Source organism: Aphidius gifuensis, linkage group LG2 (genome assembly GCF_014905175.1).
Source record: "Aphidius gifuensis isolate YNYX2018 linkage group LG2, ASM1490517v1, whole genome shotgun sequence".
In the NCBI taxonomy this organism is placed as follows: Eukaryota; Metazoa; Arthropoda; class Insecta; order Hymenoptera; family Braconidae; genus Aphidius; species Aphidius gifuensis.
In genome coordinates, this window is record NC_057789.1 from 21,872,618 (window position 1) to 21,891,281 (window position 18,664).

The 18,664-nt window shown below is 33.4% G+C and overlaps 1 protein-coding gene across 1 annotated transcript in view; it reads right to left on the reverse strand.

Annotated features, from left to right (window-relative positions):
- LOC122849509 overlaps positions 1–13,112 on the reverse strand; it is a 28,007-nt gene extending 14,895 nt beyond the window's left edge. Inside the window, exon 1 of the mRNA XM_044148222.1 lies at positions 13,038–13,112. The gene's annotated coding sequence lies outside the window, so the exon portion shown is untranslated. The remainder of the gene's footprint in view (positions 1–13,037) is intronic.
- Between the last annotated feature and the right edge of the window lie 5,552 nt (positions 13,113–18,664).

Below are 18,664 nucleotides of genomic sequence, written 5' to 3' on the forward strand. Positions count from 1 at the left end.
ATCCGGAGATATTATTAAAATAGTATAGAGATTATTCCGTGAATATTTCCAGGAGTCTCAATTGCGTAAAAATCTGAAAAAATCAGAAGAGATTTTTTCTACCACCCCGTGTAGGAAAACACAACCTGGCCAAACTTCGGCCGATGCTTGGCGAACTTCCGCCAATAATCGGCGAACATTAATGAGCCATTAATGCGCGAAGCCTGGAGCGTTACGGTAATTTAATATTGGCTGCCATGAATGGCCTAATGATGTTCCCCAAGATTGGCTCGATCATTTACCAAGTATGAGCTAATGAACGGCCATTGATGGCCCGTTAATCTTCCAAGAGTATGGCCCATTTAGTAATTCCATTAAAAAAAAATCAATATTACAGTTGCTGAAGCAACTGTGCCTTCCCTTCGGGGGGAATTTTAATTTCAATTTTTAGTCTATTGAAAATTGAGGTAATGAATAAAAATGATTCGTGAATAGAAATATTTATTTTTTATTGTTATAATGCGTAAAGTTTATTTAATTTTCGTTCATTTTGCTTGTTCCTTCTAATGGGTCATCTTCATTTCCGGAATCGCTTTCTTCTACCTTTTTAAATTCCTTGTTTTTATTTATTTTGTTGTACCATGATTTTACTCTGTGAATGTTTAAAATCTATTTATAAATTTCCATATTATATTTTATTTCTTTTACTTTACTTTTTCCCCTTTGTTGAATTAGGATTTAGTGTTTTTGTCGTTGTCGAAGTCGTTGTTAAGTTTTTAATCTTTTTATATTTATTTATTTTCAATTCTTTCAGTGCTATCACGTCACCCTTTTTTCCCTCAAAACTTTCTGCCTCTTCATTCCACATATTTAATTCAATCTGAAATATATATTTTTTAGTAAATTTAGTATCTTTAGTTAGTTTTTTTTTCATCTAAATTTGATTTTACTTCGTAATCACTGCCGTCTGCTAATGATATTGTTCTTTTTCTTAATAACCGTTCCGTCATTGAATATATAAATTCTACTTCTTTCAGTGCTATTATGATTGCGATTATATCTATAAAAAATCAGTACCAGTATTAATAATATTGTTTTTTTTTTATTTAATAATAATTTAACCTGTAAATGAATTATTCGGTAAATGTACGATTTCTTTTATTTTTCTAAACTCGGAATTAATTTTTGGAATATTTTCATTCTCGTCTTCGTCTTCCAAGTTTATACTAGACTCTACCGGTATCATTATTTCTTTATTATTTATCGATGGGTATATTTCATTAACTTTTCTCACTAATCCTCCAGTGATTGTATATATTTTGTTTATCTGTAACATAGAATAATTGATTATTTCAATAATCATTTATTTTAAAACATTTTTTGTTTGATAAATTTCATTGATAACTGTACTTCAATTAATCCATGATATTTATTTGCAGCTTCTCCAAAAAAAAATACACCTTATTTATCGCTTTCATCACTTATGTCGATCGTAAATTTTTTGCCTGTTCCTCGTTCGTTTTTCCATTCTTTTATCTCACTTTTATGTATAATTTGTGCTCGAACTGTATCACTGTATTTGAATTTTTAATTTAGTTTTTACCTTATGTTTATTATATTTATTTCTTATTTTTTATTTACCATATTAATATGTGGTACAATTGTGTTTATTTTTAAATTTGCTATTTTTGTAGTTTTTCTTTTCATCGTTGTATCTTTTGTTGTGTTTTTTTCATTTAGTTTAATTTTTTTTTCGTCATGTTTTGGATTATCCCCTTCTTGTTTTCTTTTACCCATTTTGATTATATTGGCTGTTGATTTTGAAAAATTCCCTTTGATCTGTTTACAAATTGGTTAAAAATGATCGATGTTTCCTTTTTTTTTTTTATTGATTCATTAATGTGAAGTTGTTCTATCGTTTTTGTTTTTTATTTTTATGTCAGAAATTGTGGTTACTGTATGTTGTAAATGAATTGTAACTGAAATGGATCAACATTACTATATTTTAGGTGATCATTATGTTGACATCTCTGATATCAATTTGACATTTTATAAATAAAAAAAAATTGAAGATTTTTGTTTTGGATTTTGGTCATCTTTCATCCTTTTTTTTTTTTAAATAAATATTTTCAGGGAAGGGAGGGTGAAGGAGTAGGAGGAGAGTGGGGAGGGAAAGGAGGGGAGAGGGGTAGTAATTTATATGTTCCCATATTTATCGTGTTTTTCTTTATATTCAGTGATTTTTCCTTTAAATTTCTCATATTTATCGTATTTTTCTTTATATTTAGTGATCTTCCCATGAAATTTTCGTATATTTTCCTTTATATTTACTGATATTTATGTGATATTTTCTAATATTTATCGTATTTTTCTGTATTTTTCTTTATATTTACTGGTATTTACTAGATATTTCCCCATTTTTATCGTATTTTTCTTTATATTCAATGATTTTTTCTTTAAAATTTCTCATAAATAATTTATATGTTCCCATATTTATCGTGTTTTCCTTTATATTCAGTGATTTTTATTTTAAATTTTTCATATTTACCGTATTTTACTTCATATTTAGTAATCTTCCTATGAAATTTTCGTATATTTTCCTTCATATTTACGTGATATTTCCCCATATTTATCGTGTTTTTCTTTATATTCAGTGATTTTCCCTTTAAAATTTCTCATATTTATCGTATTTTTCTTATATTCGGTGGTTTTTCTCGATATTTTCATATATTTTTCTGTATTTTCCTTTATATTTACTGATATTTTCCCATTTTTATGGTATTTTCTTTTATATTCAGTGATTTTTCTTTATATTTACCAAATTTATCGTATTTAGATTAATTAAGGGACTTAGAATATTTTCGGGGGGGGGGGTCTACCATGGTTGGGGGGGGGTCCAGCTGAAAAGCGAAAACAATAGGAAATTAAAATTCCCTAAAAATATTTATTTATTGTTTAACAATCGGCTTTTATTAAACAAACTATTGATAATTAATTGAAGAAATCATGATTAATCACTACTAAGATTTGATTCTACCTGGACTTGAACTCGGGTCTTCTGTGCGACATCTTGAAGCGTTACCATTCGGCCACGGCGGCTATAACGAAACTTATGAATAAGTAACAGTTGTGTGAATAAGTAACAACTGTTCAAGTAACAGCCAAGTCTTGGCCAATGATTGGCAATCATGCATTGGCCATTAATGTATCAGCCAGAGAGTGGCCAATGATTGGCAACCAAGCAACGGCCATTGAAAGTCTGCCAAGAATTGGCCAATAATTAGCAACCAAGAAATGGCCATTAATATGTCAGCCAGAGATTGGCCAATGATTGGCAACCAAGCCATTGAAAGTCTACTAAGACTTGGCCGATGATAGGCAACCAAGCAATGGCCATTAATGTATCAGACATGGATTAGCCAGTGATTGGTAACCAAGCAATGGCATTTAAAGAGTCAGCCAGTCTTGGCCCATGCATTGTTGCCAATCATCGGCCATGTGAGAATCAGCCAAGGCTCGACCGATGCATGGTTGGCAATCATTGGCCATCTAAGAGTCAGCCAAGGCTCGGCCATGGACCAGAACCATGAATTGGCAGTACAAGAATAGGCCAGTCGTTTGCCAATAATTAACCATGAATGGCCCATGCCTGGCTACCAATCATTGGGTGCCATTGATGGGCCAATGCATGGCTGTGTTATGAGTCTTGGCGATTCCTACACGGGACGGTATAAACAAAAACCGAAATCGAGAAAATCATGAAATCCATGGTTCTAACTCTTTTCTTTCCCCTTTTGACATAATCCTCAAGAAATTCCTGAATTATGTTTGTACACCCCATGAACATGAAAATGATATTTAAAACTGGCAGCTACGAATGTTTAAAAAGATAAAAGAATCGTAATCAAAAAAATCATGAGATCCGCAGTTTTAACCTTTTTCTCACCCTTTACGACCGTTTCAAATATGTACAAAAGTAAATCTAGAAAATTCTATAAATAATATTACCCAATCACGTTATAAATATCAACAACTAATGAGCCTAATTAACCGAAATAAAAAAAAAAAAACGAAAATAAGAAAAACAAAAATTAAAAAAATCACTTGTGACGAAAATTAAAATTTTCAATACTCCGGTGGGTCATGTGCAATTATTAATTCGTTCATTTTTTTTTTTTTTTAAATAAATGTCATATTGCTCATAGGTTATGTCGTTTTGTTTACCACGGAATATTATTATAAACATATAATCATCTGTGTGAATGCGTTTTACTGAGCAGGGCTGCCAACTTCGTGCGACTAATCTGCCTTAATATAATTTTGACAGATTTCAATGTTAATCAGTTCCGTGACTCCGAAAATAAAATTTTGTAATTAATCATCAATATCTTTGTCAATTTTTAAGATATCGCGTTCATATTTGCGGAAAATTGTAGATAAAAATAGAATGAAACTTTAAATTAGTCGGTGGAAGTTAATCGGATGGATAGTTTAAGAGTTATTAATTTTTTTAAAAAAAAGACAAAATGACAAATTTGATATTTTTAGCATTTACGGCTTTAATAATTACTTTTCAAAAAAAACGAAAATATACGAATTGTAGGTATTAAAAATACGCTTCTTTTGATCATAATATGAAGTCTCTAGGTCTATTGGCTAAGGAGCTACGACACTTTTTTTTTTTTCTTAGACAAATTCAATACGTAGGTGACGCGAAGCGTCCCACCTACGTAAAAAAATAATAAATGAAAAGATTAATTTTTAAATAACAAAAACTAATATATCAATGAATAAAAACATTCTAATATAACTCAAATAATCAACTGAAAAAAAAAGGAAAAATCACTATATTTCAGCTAACTTCACAATAAACAAAAAAAATAATAACAAAATAAAAACCTTTCAGTGTGAAGTTAGCTGAAATAAAGTGTTTTTTTTTGCAAAGGATTATTAAAAAATTTATTTTATTCTTTTATCATTTGAGTTATGACATGAAGTTTATATTGTATCGAATTGATTTAAAAAGTGAACTTTTAAAATTAAGGTTGATATTGATTTGAATTATGTCACAAAGTTATCGTATCGAGAAGTGAATTGATTTTATTCAAGAAGCCAACTTCTAAAGTTAAGGCATTTAAATCATGAATTAAGACAGTGACGTATCATTTATTCTTCAATACAACACTTCCAGAGTACTTAATTCAAGAAGCTTTTCTTTGATACAAGAACAGTACTACTCTTATCAAATACAATTCAATTTTAATTATAATCAAATATTTAATAATTCAAGAAAGTTTACGGTTTTAATTGAGAATTTTTTATTTTTTATCAAGAAATCTTTTTCATAATTCAATACTAAAAATTTCCAAGAACAAAAATTCTGTCAGGTAGAAGTTTTTTTTCTCAGTGTATGTTTCTCTCGTCATCAAGGTTATATGTATAATAATGTACCCGTGTAGGAATTGCCAAGCATATAGAAACATAGCCAATCATTCGCTAGGTAAACTAGGTAAAATGAAAAATAATAAACGAATAAAACTTTTTTGTCAAGAATTAAATATTGTTGTATCGAAATCTGATGAATATTATGAATAATACACTTTTTGAGCTGTCTGGAATTTCAATGGGCCAATTCCGAAGCAATACGGAGTGATTCCGGAATTTTACGGAGGATTTCCAGAGAAATTATTTCGACCAGGGCGAGTATTAGCACTTAATTGCCCGGGCAATGATGAATTGGCTAGTCATGAATACGCCCAGAGTAGTGATTTTGCGATACGATATACGATACGATATGAGGCCTCATATCGAATAGTATCGTAATTTTCAAGTGCCATATATTGTCTCATTATCACACCGTATCGTATCGTCATATCGACGATATTGTAAAAAAAACTTCCAGTTTTTGTTGTATTTATCTAAATTTTATATAGTTTTTGTTTCGTACAGAATTGCCCTATAGGGGAGAGTGGCTCAAAATGATCAGCCTTTTTTTCTGTAAAAGTAATATATATTTTTTTTTTTTCAACTTTTTTAAATCGTTTTTGATGGAATTTTATCACCTTCGAACTACTAATTAATGACATATTTAACTTAGGTTATGTTTAGTTTTTTTTTTTTTTTAAATTTTTAAATTTTTCGATTCATTGATTTTTTCTAAAATTTTTAAATCTAAAACCTAAAACCAAAAAGTGGAAATATAATGGAGTTTTTTTAATAGTCGATAACGTCGATAATTAATAATTTTCTTACTTGAAGTGATCAGGTGCCAGCAGGTCTTGATCCATGGGCATTTTTGTGGGATCCTGGAAATCTGAATTTTTTCCCCTTTTGAGGTTTTTGATTTTTCCTTTTTGGTGAAAATTGAATTGGATCCCAATTCTTATACAGAATAATGGAAAAAATTCTGTTGTTTCACTTTGCTGTCTTTTCTAGTAAAATGTTATTAATGGATTTTTCTGCAAATTAATTTAATTATCTTTGCTATAATTACTTTAATTGATTTAAATTAAAATAATGAGTCACTATGAAAGGAAAGAAGATCGACAATTTTGGGACAAACATACGATGGGTAAAGCAATACACGAAGTCGTAAGAAATGATATGTCCATCAGACAAGCATCTGAACTGTATGAGTCTCAGCCATTTTTTTAGCAGCTCAAGAAATGAATGGAAAAAGGTATCAAATTTTTTTTCCAAATTTTCTCCGAATTGACTTGGGTGGAGAAACGTTCTGAAATATTTCTCCGAGATAAAAATAAAAAGTTTTTCCACTCATTTCTCCGCATGGGTCAATTTGGGAGAAATATGGAGTACTGGGAACAACACAAACAACTATCGCTGCTGTTTGGAATAATATTCAGCAACCTTGCAAAAATGGAGTGTTAGGAACATTTTCACCCATCTTTGGTACTCCGAAAGCCAGAGTCAGTGTCTATTTACAGAGTCAGAGGGTTCAATCGAGTAGTTGTTTAAGATTATTTTAATTTACTTGAACAACTACTCAAAATAAACGATATCATTAGAGTATAGGCCCTGGTGGAGACACGAACCCGAGCGATGGAGAATGTTGACGAAATATCAATTTCAGTCAACCCAAAAACGCAAGAACTAATATTCTCATCAGAGGGCAAGCGACAAGTTAGATTTATTGTTACCAGTGACAGAAGCAAGACATTAACGTCAACAGTGTGTCTCTGCTGCTGGTGAAAAATTACGACCATTTTTTATTTTTACCAGGAAAAAAATAATTCCGTCTCTTATAGCCAATACAACTGAAGGAACCTGGAGATTGGTTTCCGAAAAAGGCTGGATGACGGCGGAATTGTTCATGCAGTGGTTTCAATGGTTCGTGAGGTAGTAAAGCCTACCGAAAAGAGTCCAGTTTTGCTGGCTCTCGATGGACACTCCAGCCACACAAGGAACCTGGCAGTATCAACATTTTCTCGAGATAATCACGTGGTAATTATATATGCTTTTCTCCACACTGCACACATCGTCTTCAGCCATTGGATTTAGGCGTTATGGAACCACTATCAGTGAAGTACGCCCAATTCCTCAATGACAATTGACAAAGTTCGATGTGCACAGCGGGTGCTGCATGAAGAAAAATTTTCACTCTATTTTACTATGTTGCCACATTACCATAGAACTATCTTTTGACTATTAAAAAATTTACTATCATTTAACGAAAAAAAAAAACAATTCTAGTCTTGAAAAATTAAAATGTACCATAGCGATTTCGTCATGTTTTTTTTTTTTTTTTGCTATTTCCCGATGAAAAAATTACAACGCATAAAGAAATGTTTACAGAAACCAAATTTAAAGTTTAAAATAATCCAGCCTAAAAATTACATTGCACCATAGCAAAAAAAAAATTTTTTTTTTCTCTGTATTTTTATAAAGTTTTACTCCCCAGGTAGGAGTAAACGATTGTGCCAGGCCTGGCACAAGCTTGTGCACAAGGCTCACATGCTTGTGTCTAGATTGTGCTACAAGCTTGTGCCAAGGTTGTTAAGTGATTGGAAATGTGCCTATGTTACAAGCTTGATGACAAGCCTTGTGCCAAGGCTCGTGTCCCAGCCTCGTGTCAAGACTCGTGTCAAGACTCGTATTCCAGCCTTGTGCCAAGGCTTGTGCCTCGGGCTTGACTCAAGCTTCCAAAAACAATTTAAAAAAAAAAATAAATAAATTATTATGGTTAATCTATTATTATTGTTAATTTAATAATTCCGACATTGTTATTTTTTGATTCAGACAATTCTATTAAACGATAATAATTAAACGAAAAACTAGGGACGCGACGCGGGATCGATCCGGGGCCTCTCACGTGGAAGTCCAATGCACTATCATGTCGACCATCGGGGTATTGATGAAAGTGGTCGTCAAAATTTTTTATATAAATAAATTCTATTGAGACTAAACACACAGTCCTCGCGAATGCCTCACACAATAGTCAAAGCCTAATAATTTTTATTTGAAATTTATATTAAATTTATATATCTAATTACTATAATTTTTTTTTTTGAGTTAAATATATGCTTAAGTCAAGTCTCGTGTCGGGCTTGATGAAACAATGGGCACCAGCTTGAAACAAGGCTGTATTACGAGGCTCGTGTGAGGGCGGGAAAAATCAAGGGGACAGTCTTGTGTCGAGCCTGGATTAACAAGGCGTGTATAGTGACTGGAAAAACAGGCTTGACACAACCTTGAAATTTTTAATCTTGTGTGAGGCTTGGAACTAACGATTAACACAGGCTTGGTACAAGCCTGGACTAACAAGTCTTGTGCAATGACTGTAAATACAGGCTTGACACGAGCTTGGAATTTTTAACCTTGTGTGAGGCTTGGAATTAACGATTAACACATGCTTGTTACAAGCCTGGACTAACAAGTCTTGTGCAATGACTGTAAATACAGGCTCGGCACAATCTTGGAAATTTCAACCTTGTTTAAGGCTTGGAATTACCGATTGACACAGGCTTGGTACAATTCTGGACTAGCAAGTCTTGTGCAATGACTGTAAATACAGGCTTGATACGAGCTTGGAATTTTTAACCTTGTGTAAGGCTTGGAATTAACGATTGTCACAGGCTTGGTACAAGCCTGGAATAACAAGTCTTGTGCAATGACTGTAAATACAAGCTTGACACGAGCTTGGAATTTTTAACCTTGTGTGAGGCTTGGAATTAACGATTGTCACAGGCTTGGTACAAGCCTGGAATAACAAGTCTTGTGCAATGACTGGAAATACAAGCTTGACACGAGCTTGGAATTTTTAACCTTGTGTGAGGCTTGGAAATAACAATCGACACAGGCTTGGTACAAGCCTAGATTAACAAGTCTTGTGCAATGACTGGAAAAATTCTCTGTGCCAAGCTAGGCACATTCTAGTCCACCAAGGCTAGGAAACACAAGCTTGTAACAAGCCTGGCACGGCCGTTCACCCTTGTGGGATCCTACCTGGGTCTGTTGTTGTGGACAGAATTAAAATGATCCTCTGAAAATTTACGCAGTGCAGTCACCAATAAATACACGCTCCTAGAGTGGGTATAAGCTTATACGCTTATGACGCTCCCGGTCATTTACGCCACTTGGAATGTTAAGAATAGTGAATTGTATGAACCGTAAACTGACAGAAAATAAGTTTCCATTATAATTGAAAACATTGAATTGATTTTTTTTTTTTTTCAAAAAATGAATTGACGCATAGAAGGACGTCGGAGTTAACTTGATGAAAAAGAAAAAAAAAAAAAACCAGAAACTTAGAAAAAACAACGAAGTTCCCCCGCCGGGAATCGAACCCGGATCTTTTGCTTTCCGAGCAAAGGCCTTGACCACTAGACCACAGGGCTTCTTATTTTTTCTAACTTTCTAAACTTTCTAAACTTTAAAACAAATGAAATAGTAAAAGTTATAATAAGAATATTCATTATAAATTAATTGAGGGTCCGGATGCAATAACACGTTGAGCGCTCGAAGACAAGAAAATGCTATGTTGCTGTGGGCGGAAAATAAGAAAATTTAAAATTGAAAAATAAAAAAAAAAAAAAAAAAAATACAATCATCGATAAAATTAAAAAATACATATTTTTCTCCAAATAAATGTTTTTTTATGATAATTAGTTTAAGCAATAAAAAATAAAAACGAAATCAAAAAAATTATATACATCCCAGGTAGGAGTAAACGATTGTGCCGGGCCTGGCACAAGCTTGTGCACAAGGCTCACATGCTTATGTCTAGCTTGTGCTACAAGCTTGTGCCAAGGTTGTTAAGTGATTGGAAATGTGCCTATGTTACAAGCTTGATGACAAGCCTTGTGCCAAGGCTCGTGTCCCAGCCTCGTGTCAAGACTCGTATTCCAGCCTTGTCCCAAGGCTTGTGCCTCGGGCTTGACTCAAGCTCCCAAAAACAATTTTAAAAAAAATATAAATAAATTATTATGGTTAATCTATTATTATTGATAATTTAATAATTCCGACATTGTTATTTTTTAATTCAGACAACTCTATTAAACGATAATAATTAAACGAAAAACTAGGGACGCGACGCGGGATCGATCCGGGGCCTCTCACGTGGAAGTCCAATGCACTATCATGTCGACCATCGGGGTATTGATAAAAGTGGTCGTCAAAATTTTTTATATAAATAAATTCTATTGAGACTAAGCACACAGTCCTCGCGAATGCCTCACACAATAGTCAAAGCCTGATAATTTTTATTTGAAATTTATATTAAATTTATATATCTAATTACTAGAATTTTTTTTTTTGAGTTAAATATATGCATAAGTCAAGTCTCGTGTCGGGCTTGGTGAAACAATGGGCACCAGCTTGAAACAAGGCTGTATTACGAAGCTTGTGTGAGGGCGGGAAAAATCAAGGGGACAGTCTTGTGTCGAGCCTGGATTAACAAGGCTTGTCTAGTGACTGGAAAAACAAGCTTGACACAACCTTGAAATTTTTAATCTTGTGTGAGACTTGGAATTAACGATTGACACAGGCTTGGTACAAGCCTGAACTAACAAGTCTTGCGCAATGACTGTAAATACAGGCTTGACATGAGCTTGGAATTTTTAACCTTGTGTGAGACTTGGAATTAACGATTGACACAGGCTTGTTACAAGCCTGGACTAACAAGTCTTGTGCAATGACTGTAAATACAGGCTTGACACAATCTTGGAATTTTTAACCTTGTGTAAGGCTTGGAATTACCGATTGACACAGGCTTGGTACAAGCCTGGACTAGCAAGTCTTGTGCAATGACTGTAAATACAGGCTTGATACGAGCTTGGAATTTTTAACCTTGTGTAAAGCTTGGAATTAACGATTGTCACAGGCTTGGTACAAGCCTGGAATAACAAGTCTTGTGCAATGACTGTAAATACAAGCTTGACACGAGCTTGGAATTTTTAACCTTGTGTGAGGCTTGGAAATAACAATCGACACAGGCTTGGTACAAGCCTAGATTAACAAGTCTTGTGCAATGACTGGAGAAATTCTCTGTGCCAAGCTAGGCACATTCTAGTCCACCAAGGCTAGGAAACACAAGCTTGTAACAAGCCTGGCACGGCCGTTCACCCTTGTGGGATCCTACCTGGGATGTAATTTTCTTTTCAAAAAAAAAAATGTCCAAGGAAAAGCAGTAGCTAAGAAATTACAGTTGCCAAAAAAATATGTTTTAAGGAAATAATATTGCTCGAAACATAATTTTTTTAGCAACTGTAATTCCTTAGCTACATATTTTCCTGAGCTACTGCTTTCCCTTGGACATTTATATTTATGAGCCTCTTTAATTATTTATATCTATTTAATTATATAAAATATTGGCAGGTCAAGAGCATCTCGATATTTTTTTTTTTTATTATTGTAGGGAGCGCTCTTAGGCCTCTATAAATAGAGTGGGTATAAGCGGAGTGAAGCCATAGATGATTTTTACCTCTGAAGTGACGGAACCCTCTTATACACTGAGAGAAATTTTAACTAAAAATTACAAACGTATAAGAAAAAATTACAAAGCGAATAGTAAAAACTGCGTTCCTCCGATTATTTGTAAGAATTATTCGTATATTGATAAATAATTTTTACAATATAAAGTTATGTAAAAAATTTGGCCATTGACTATATACAACACTGAGCCATAAAAATTACATAATTTTATTGTAATTTTTCTTTAAAAAAAATGACTAAATTCACGAAACTCACAAGTAAATTCTAGCAGATTGAGAATTTACGCACTACCGGTTTTAGAATTCACTATATTTTATTATAAATTTTATTTAAAAGTTGGACATTTTTTGTGCTAAGCTCGGCAGTTTGTGCTAGATTCACGGAGAACGGCAATCGATTCCCGGCAACATTTTTTCTTTTCTGTTTACACGCTCAAAACTCGAAAACTAATTGATAAATAGAAAAAATTCATTCTTGATAAATTGTTTAGAAATAAATTACCAACAATAAACCTCGCTTAACTCCATACCTAGCTTCAACAGATAAGGCTGTAGAAATGCTTGAAATTACATGACAATTCAATCATTTGTTCAATCAGTCGGCCATCTTTGTGTTATTTCGCCCCACAACCAGAATTTTTACAAAGCGATATAGTAAAAAATATTTAAGTCTATGCTAACTTTTATATGTGTACATGATAAATTTTATTATATATATTAGAATATTTATTAAATTGTTCAGTATTGTTTATTCGAACTTATAAAATTTTTTGTCGTTTCCACAAAACATGTATGTGCTTTATTTTAATTAACTCATAACTCATTATCTAAGACATTAATCAAAAAAAGGAATTCTTTATAAATTGTTTAGAATTAAATTCTCAATAATTAACTCCTCTCAACCCCATGTCTATCTGCAATAGATAACGATGTACAGAGACTTGAAGTAACATAACAATTTTTTGACATTGTGTGACATTTTACATAATTTTATTGTAGAATATCATCTCTCGCGGCCAATCCCAGAAATAAAACAAAAATTACAAAGCAGTATAGTAATTTCTATTCAACATGGGTTTTAATTTTTAGTTAAAATTTCTCTCAGTGTACCCACTCCATACGGTGAATTCGGAAGTGACGAAAACCTCTTATACCCACTCCATACGGCGAGCACAAAATGTCGGACAAATGGGACCTTGGTGGCTTCACTCTGCTTATACCCACTCTATCTATAAAACAACAATAATATACAATATAATAATAATATATGGAATAATTTATTATTATATTATTTTTACTAGATAATATTATATATTACTTTTATTATTATTATTAAAAATTTAATAATTTTCTATGCATTTTATTTTCTAGCTTGATTTAGCCTCGATTCAACGTCGAATAACGTTACTTTTTGACGTCGAAACGAGCTCGCATCGGGTTAGAAATTAGAATACATAAAAACCTTATAAATTTAGTATTATTATGATTTTTATATTCATATTTGTGTTTAATATATAACTAATAATATGGATTTTCTAGTATAATATCCATTATTTAAGTCTTTTTGGGTGATTTTTATTTTCTACCTCGTTTTAACCTCGTTTCGACGTCGAAACGTGTAACATTTCGACATAGAATCGAGCTCGGTCTTCGACGTCGAACGAGGCTTAGTGTCGAACTCTGAGACTAATATTTCTACCTGGGAAGGCGTGGCTCATTAAGGGCTAGCCAGCTATTGATTCATTCACCGGCCGAGCCTTGGTTAATTATTGGGGGGCCAGGGGCCCAGGACTTGGAATATACAATTAAGCAAAGAGTTGGCACATTAAAGACTGCAGCCAACCTGTGACTTGCCATTTGTCGGCCGAGTGTCGATTGTTTTTTGGGTCACCAAGACTGATTAGTTTTTAATCTTTCAACATATATAAATATATTAAGAGCCGTTGTTATGTAGTTGATATTGAAAGTTTTTTGTTTAATAATTGTATAAAATTGTATATGATTATTATATACTGTATAACAGTTACTTATTCTTTTTTTTTACATAACGAAAATTTCAAAAAAAAAAAAATATCTGGTAACGTTTGTTGGGGCATGTCGCTCGCGTTACCGTTGAAAATGAAAAATTTTAATACACCGGCTAGGGCCGTGTTAAATTTGATTTATTTTAATGATTTTGAACAGTAACAATATAATATTATAGTCAATTTTTTTCGATCTTTGAAATAAAAATGACAAAAATTTTTTTTTTTATTATTTTATGAAAACTATAATTTATTTTGAAAAAAGTTTTGATAAAAAATTGAAGAATTTTACCACGCACTCTTTTTAAATCTTCTACAAAGTATCTATGACGATTTTCGCAAAAGTTAGGGCGTTTTTTAAAAATTACTAAAAAACTAAGCAAGCATTAACTTATGAGAAAATTGTGATAGAGACACTTCGTAGTAGGCATAAACAATCCATCTTTTGAAACTCCATCGCTCATTATAGGAAAGGGCATTGTCTCTTCAGCCACTTTTTTTTTTTTTCTAAAAACTAAATTAAAAAAAAAAAAAAATCGGTTCTTTTCATTTTTTATAAAAAATGTGTTTCATAGATCAAAATTGTTTCGGAGAGGCGATAGATTTTTGGAGTACGCATGTTTGACGCCTAATACGAAGTCTATAACACCATTTTATCACGAGTTTACCTTGCCTAAAAAATGAAAACAGCACAAGCTATAACTCAAAATCGAGTAGTCACAGAGGTTTTATATTAGGTTTTAAATAATAACTTTTCAAAAATCTATAACTCCTTATTTTATAACTTGTAAAGAAATACTTTTACGCACAATTTTTCAACTAGAAATCGTCCATAAAAGTATCCTTACGCACTATATTGGGGCAAAATGGCGTCCATACACTGAGAAAAAAAAACCACAAAAATTGTTGTGAGAGCACAACAAACTAGAGGCGAAATCCTATCCTGTCGCTTTTTGTTGTGCTGCAACAAAAATTGTTCTATCGTTAAACAAAATTTGTTGTGCTACAACAAATTTTATTGTATCGTTGAACAAATTTTATTTAGCTGCACAACAATTTTTACCATCCAATAATATTTGTTGTGTTGCTTGATAATATTTGTTCGGCTGCTCAATAAATATTGTCCAGTTTCAAGGCAAATATTACCGTGCTGCACAACAATTTGATTTTCGGGTGTTATCGGTAAGACTCGGTCTTGTTCGTGTGCCTCGGTATATCTACATGGCATTGTGTGGAATTTTCTAAGTCAGTCTAAGTTGAGATCAGCTTTGGTGTGACTGACGTTTTAAAAATAAATTAATTAATCCCAAGATGTCAAGTTTTAATAACATTTTAATCATTGAATTATAAACTAAAATATTTGTGAGCAACTAGATAAATAACCAAACTTGATATTTAACAAATCACATCAACAATAAAGTATGAAATTATATGAAAATGACAAACATAACCTGCATCTGTCATTTTAATGCAGAGATTTTTTATTTTAATCTTTAATAATTATGAATATGAAAAATAAATCAAAGCATTAATTTGAATTGATTTGTTCCTTAATTGTTTTCCTTCTTCTTTTTAATTATCATAATGAAAATTTATTTCGTAATTTTGAAAAAAAAAAAATTTAATATGGTTTTAGAATTTTTGTTATGTGGAATAATGAAAATTATTAAACTAAATTCAAAAAATGTTGTATGTTCAACAGTTTTTGTTTGGAGCATAACAAATTTTGTTGTATGTCTATTAATTTTTGTTTGGAGCATGACAAATTTTGTTAAACAGCACTGTAATTATTGCTCTGCCAGATGAACAAAAACTGTACTACCGGCAGAACTAATATTATAGAGTTTCAACTTCGCCTCTACTTTGTTGTGCGGCACGACAATTTTTGTCCTGTTTTCTCAACAATATTTGTCGTTTTTTTTTCTCCGTGTAGGTATAGGTATAGGTATAACTCGTACGTGAAGAAGGTGATCCTCCAAGACTTTGAAGGTGTCAATACTCATGAAAGAATCACCTACTTCACGTACTAGTTATATCATATACTATGTACGAACAGTATTTTTCTTGGAAAAAAAAAAAAAAAAAAAAAAAATTGTTTTTTTTTCATTTTTTCCCAGGTAGGATCCCACAAGGGTGAACAGCCGTGCCAGGCTTGTTACAAGCTTGTGTTTCCTAGCCTTGGTGGACTAGAATGTGCCTAGCTTGGCAAAGAGAATTTTCCCAGTCATCGCACAAGACTTGTTAATCTAGGCTTGTACCAAGCCTGTGTTGATTGTTATTTCCAAGCCTCACACAAGGTTAAAAATTCCAAGCTCGTGTCAAGCTTGTATTTACAGTCATTACACAAGACTTGTTATCCCAGGCTTGTACCAAGCCTGTGACGATCGTTAATTCCAAGCCTTACACAAGGTTAAAAATTCCAAGCTCGTATCAAGCCTGTATTTACAGTCATTGCACAAAACTTGTTAGTCCAGGCTTGTACCAAGCCTGTGACGATCGTTAATTCCAAGCCTTACACAAGGTTGAAAATTTGAAGCTCGTATCAAGCCTGTATTTACAGTCATTGCACAAAACTTGTTAGTCCAGGCTTGTACCAAGCCTGTGACAATCGTTAATTCCAAGCCTCACACAAGGTTAAAAATTCCAAGCTCGTGTCAAGCTTGTATTTACAGTCATTACACAAGACTTGTTATCCCAGGCTTGTACCAAGCCTGTGACAATCGTTAATTCCAAGCCTCACACAAAGTTAAAAATTCCAAGCTCGTATCAAGCCTGTATTTACAGTCATTGCACAAAACTTGTTAGTCCAGGCTTGTACCAAGCCTGTGTTAATCGTTAGTTCCAAGCCTCACACAAGATTAAAAATTTCAAGGTTGTGTCAAGCCTGTTTTTTCAGTCACTAGACAAAACTTGTTAATCCAGGCTCGACACAAGACTTTCCCTTTGATTTTTCCCGCCCTCACACGAGCCTCGTAATACAGCCTTGTTTCAAGCTGGTGCCCATTGTTTTACCAAGCTCGACACGAGACTTGACTTATGCATATATTTAACTCAAAAAAAAAAAATTATAGTAATTAGATATATAAATTTAATATAAATTTCAAATAAAAAATATCAGGCTTTGACTATTGTGTGAGGCATTCGCAAGGACTGTGTCCCAGGTAGGATCCCACAAGGGTGAACGGCCGTGCCAGGCTTGTTACAAGCTTGTGTTTCCTAGCCTTGGTGGACTAGAATGTGCCTAGCTTGGCACAGAGAATTTCTCCAGTCATTGCACAAGACTTGTTAATCTAGGCTTGTACCAAACCTGTGTCGATTGTTATTTCCAAGCCTCACACAAGGTTAAAAATTCCAAGCTCGTGTCAAGCTTGTATTTACAGTCATTGCACAAGACTTGTTATTCCAGGCTTGTACCAAGTTTGTGACAATCGTTAATTCCGAGCCTCACACAAGGTTAAAAATTCCAAGCTCGTGTCAAGCTTGTATTTACAGTCATTGCACAAGACTTGCTAGTCCAGGCTTGTAACAAGCCTGTGTCAATCGTTAATTCCAAGTCTCACACAAGGTTAAAAATTCCAAGCTCATGTCAAGCCTGTATTTACAGTCATTGCGCAAGACTTGTTAGTCCAGGCTTGTAACAAGCCTGTGTCAATCGTTAATTCCAAGTCTCACACAAGGTTAAAAATTCCAAGCTCATGTCAAGCCTGTATTTACAGTCATTGCGCAAGACTTGTTAGTTCAGGCTTGTACCAAGCCTGTGTCAATCGTTAATTCCAAGTCTCACACACGATTAAAAATTTCAAGGTTGTGTCAAGCTTGTTTTTCCAGTCACTAGACAAGCCTTGTTAATCCAGGCTCGACACAAGACTGTCCCCTTGATTTTTCCCGCCCTCACACGAGCCTCGTATCACAGCCTTGTTTCAAGCTGGTGCCCATTGTTTCACCAAGCCCGACACGAGACTTGACTTATGCATATATTTAACTCAAAAAAAAAAATTCTAGTAATTAGATATATAAATTTAATATAAATTTCAAATAAAAATTATCAGGCTTTGACTATTGTGTGAGGCATTCGCGAGGACTGTGTGTTTAGTCTCAATAGAATTTATTTATATAAAAAATTTTGACGACCACTTTTATCAATACCCCGATGGTCGATATGATAGTGCATTGGACTTCCACGTGAGAGGCCCCGGATCAATCCCGCGTCGCGTCCCTAGATTTTCGTTTAATTATTATCGTTTAATAGAATTGTCTGAATTAAAAAATAACAATGTCGAAATTATTAAATTAACAATAATAATAGATTAACCATAATAATTTATTTATATTTTTTTTAAAATTGTTTTTGGAAGCTTGAGTCAAGCCCGAGGCACAAGCCTTGGCACAAGGCTGGAATACGAGTCTTGACACGAGGCTGGGACACGAGCCTTGGCACGAGGCTTGTCATCAAGCTTGTAACATAGGCACATTTCCAATCACTTAACAACCTTGGCACAAGCTTGTAGCACAAGCTAGACACAAGCATGTGAGCCTTGTGCACAAGCTTGTGCCAGGCCTGGCACAATCGTTTACTCCTACCTGGGGTGTTCAGTTTCAATAGAATTTATTTATATGAAAAATTTTGACGACCACTTTCATCAATACCCCGATGGTCGACATGATAATGCATTGGACTTCCACGTGAGAGGCCCCGGATCGATCCCGCGTCGC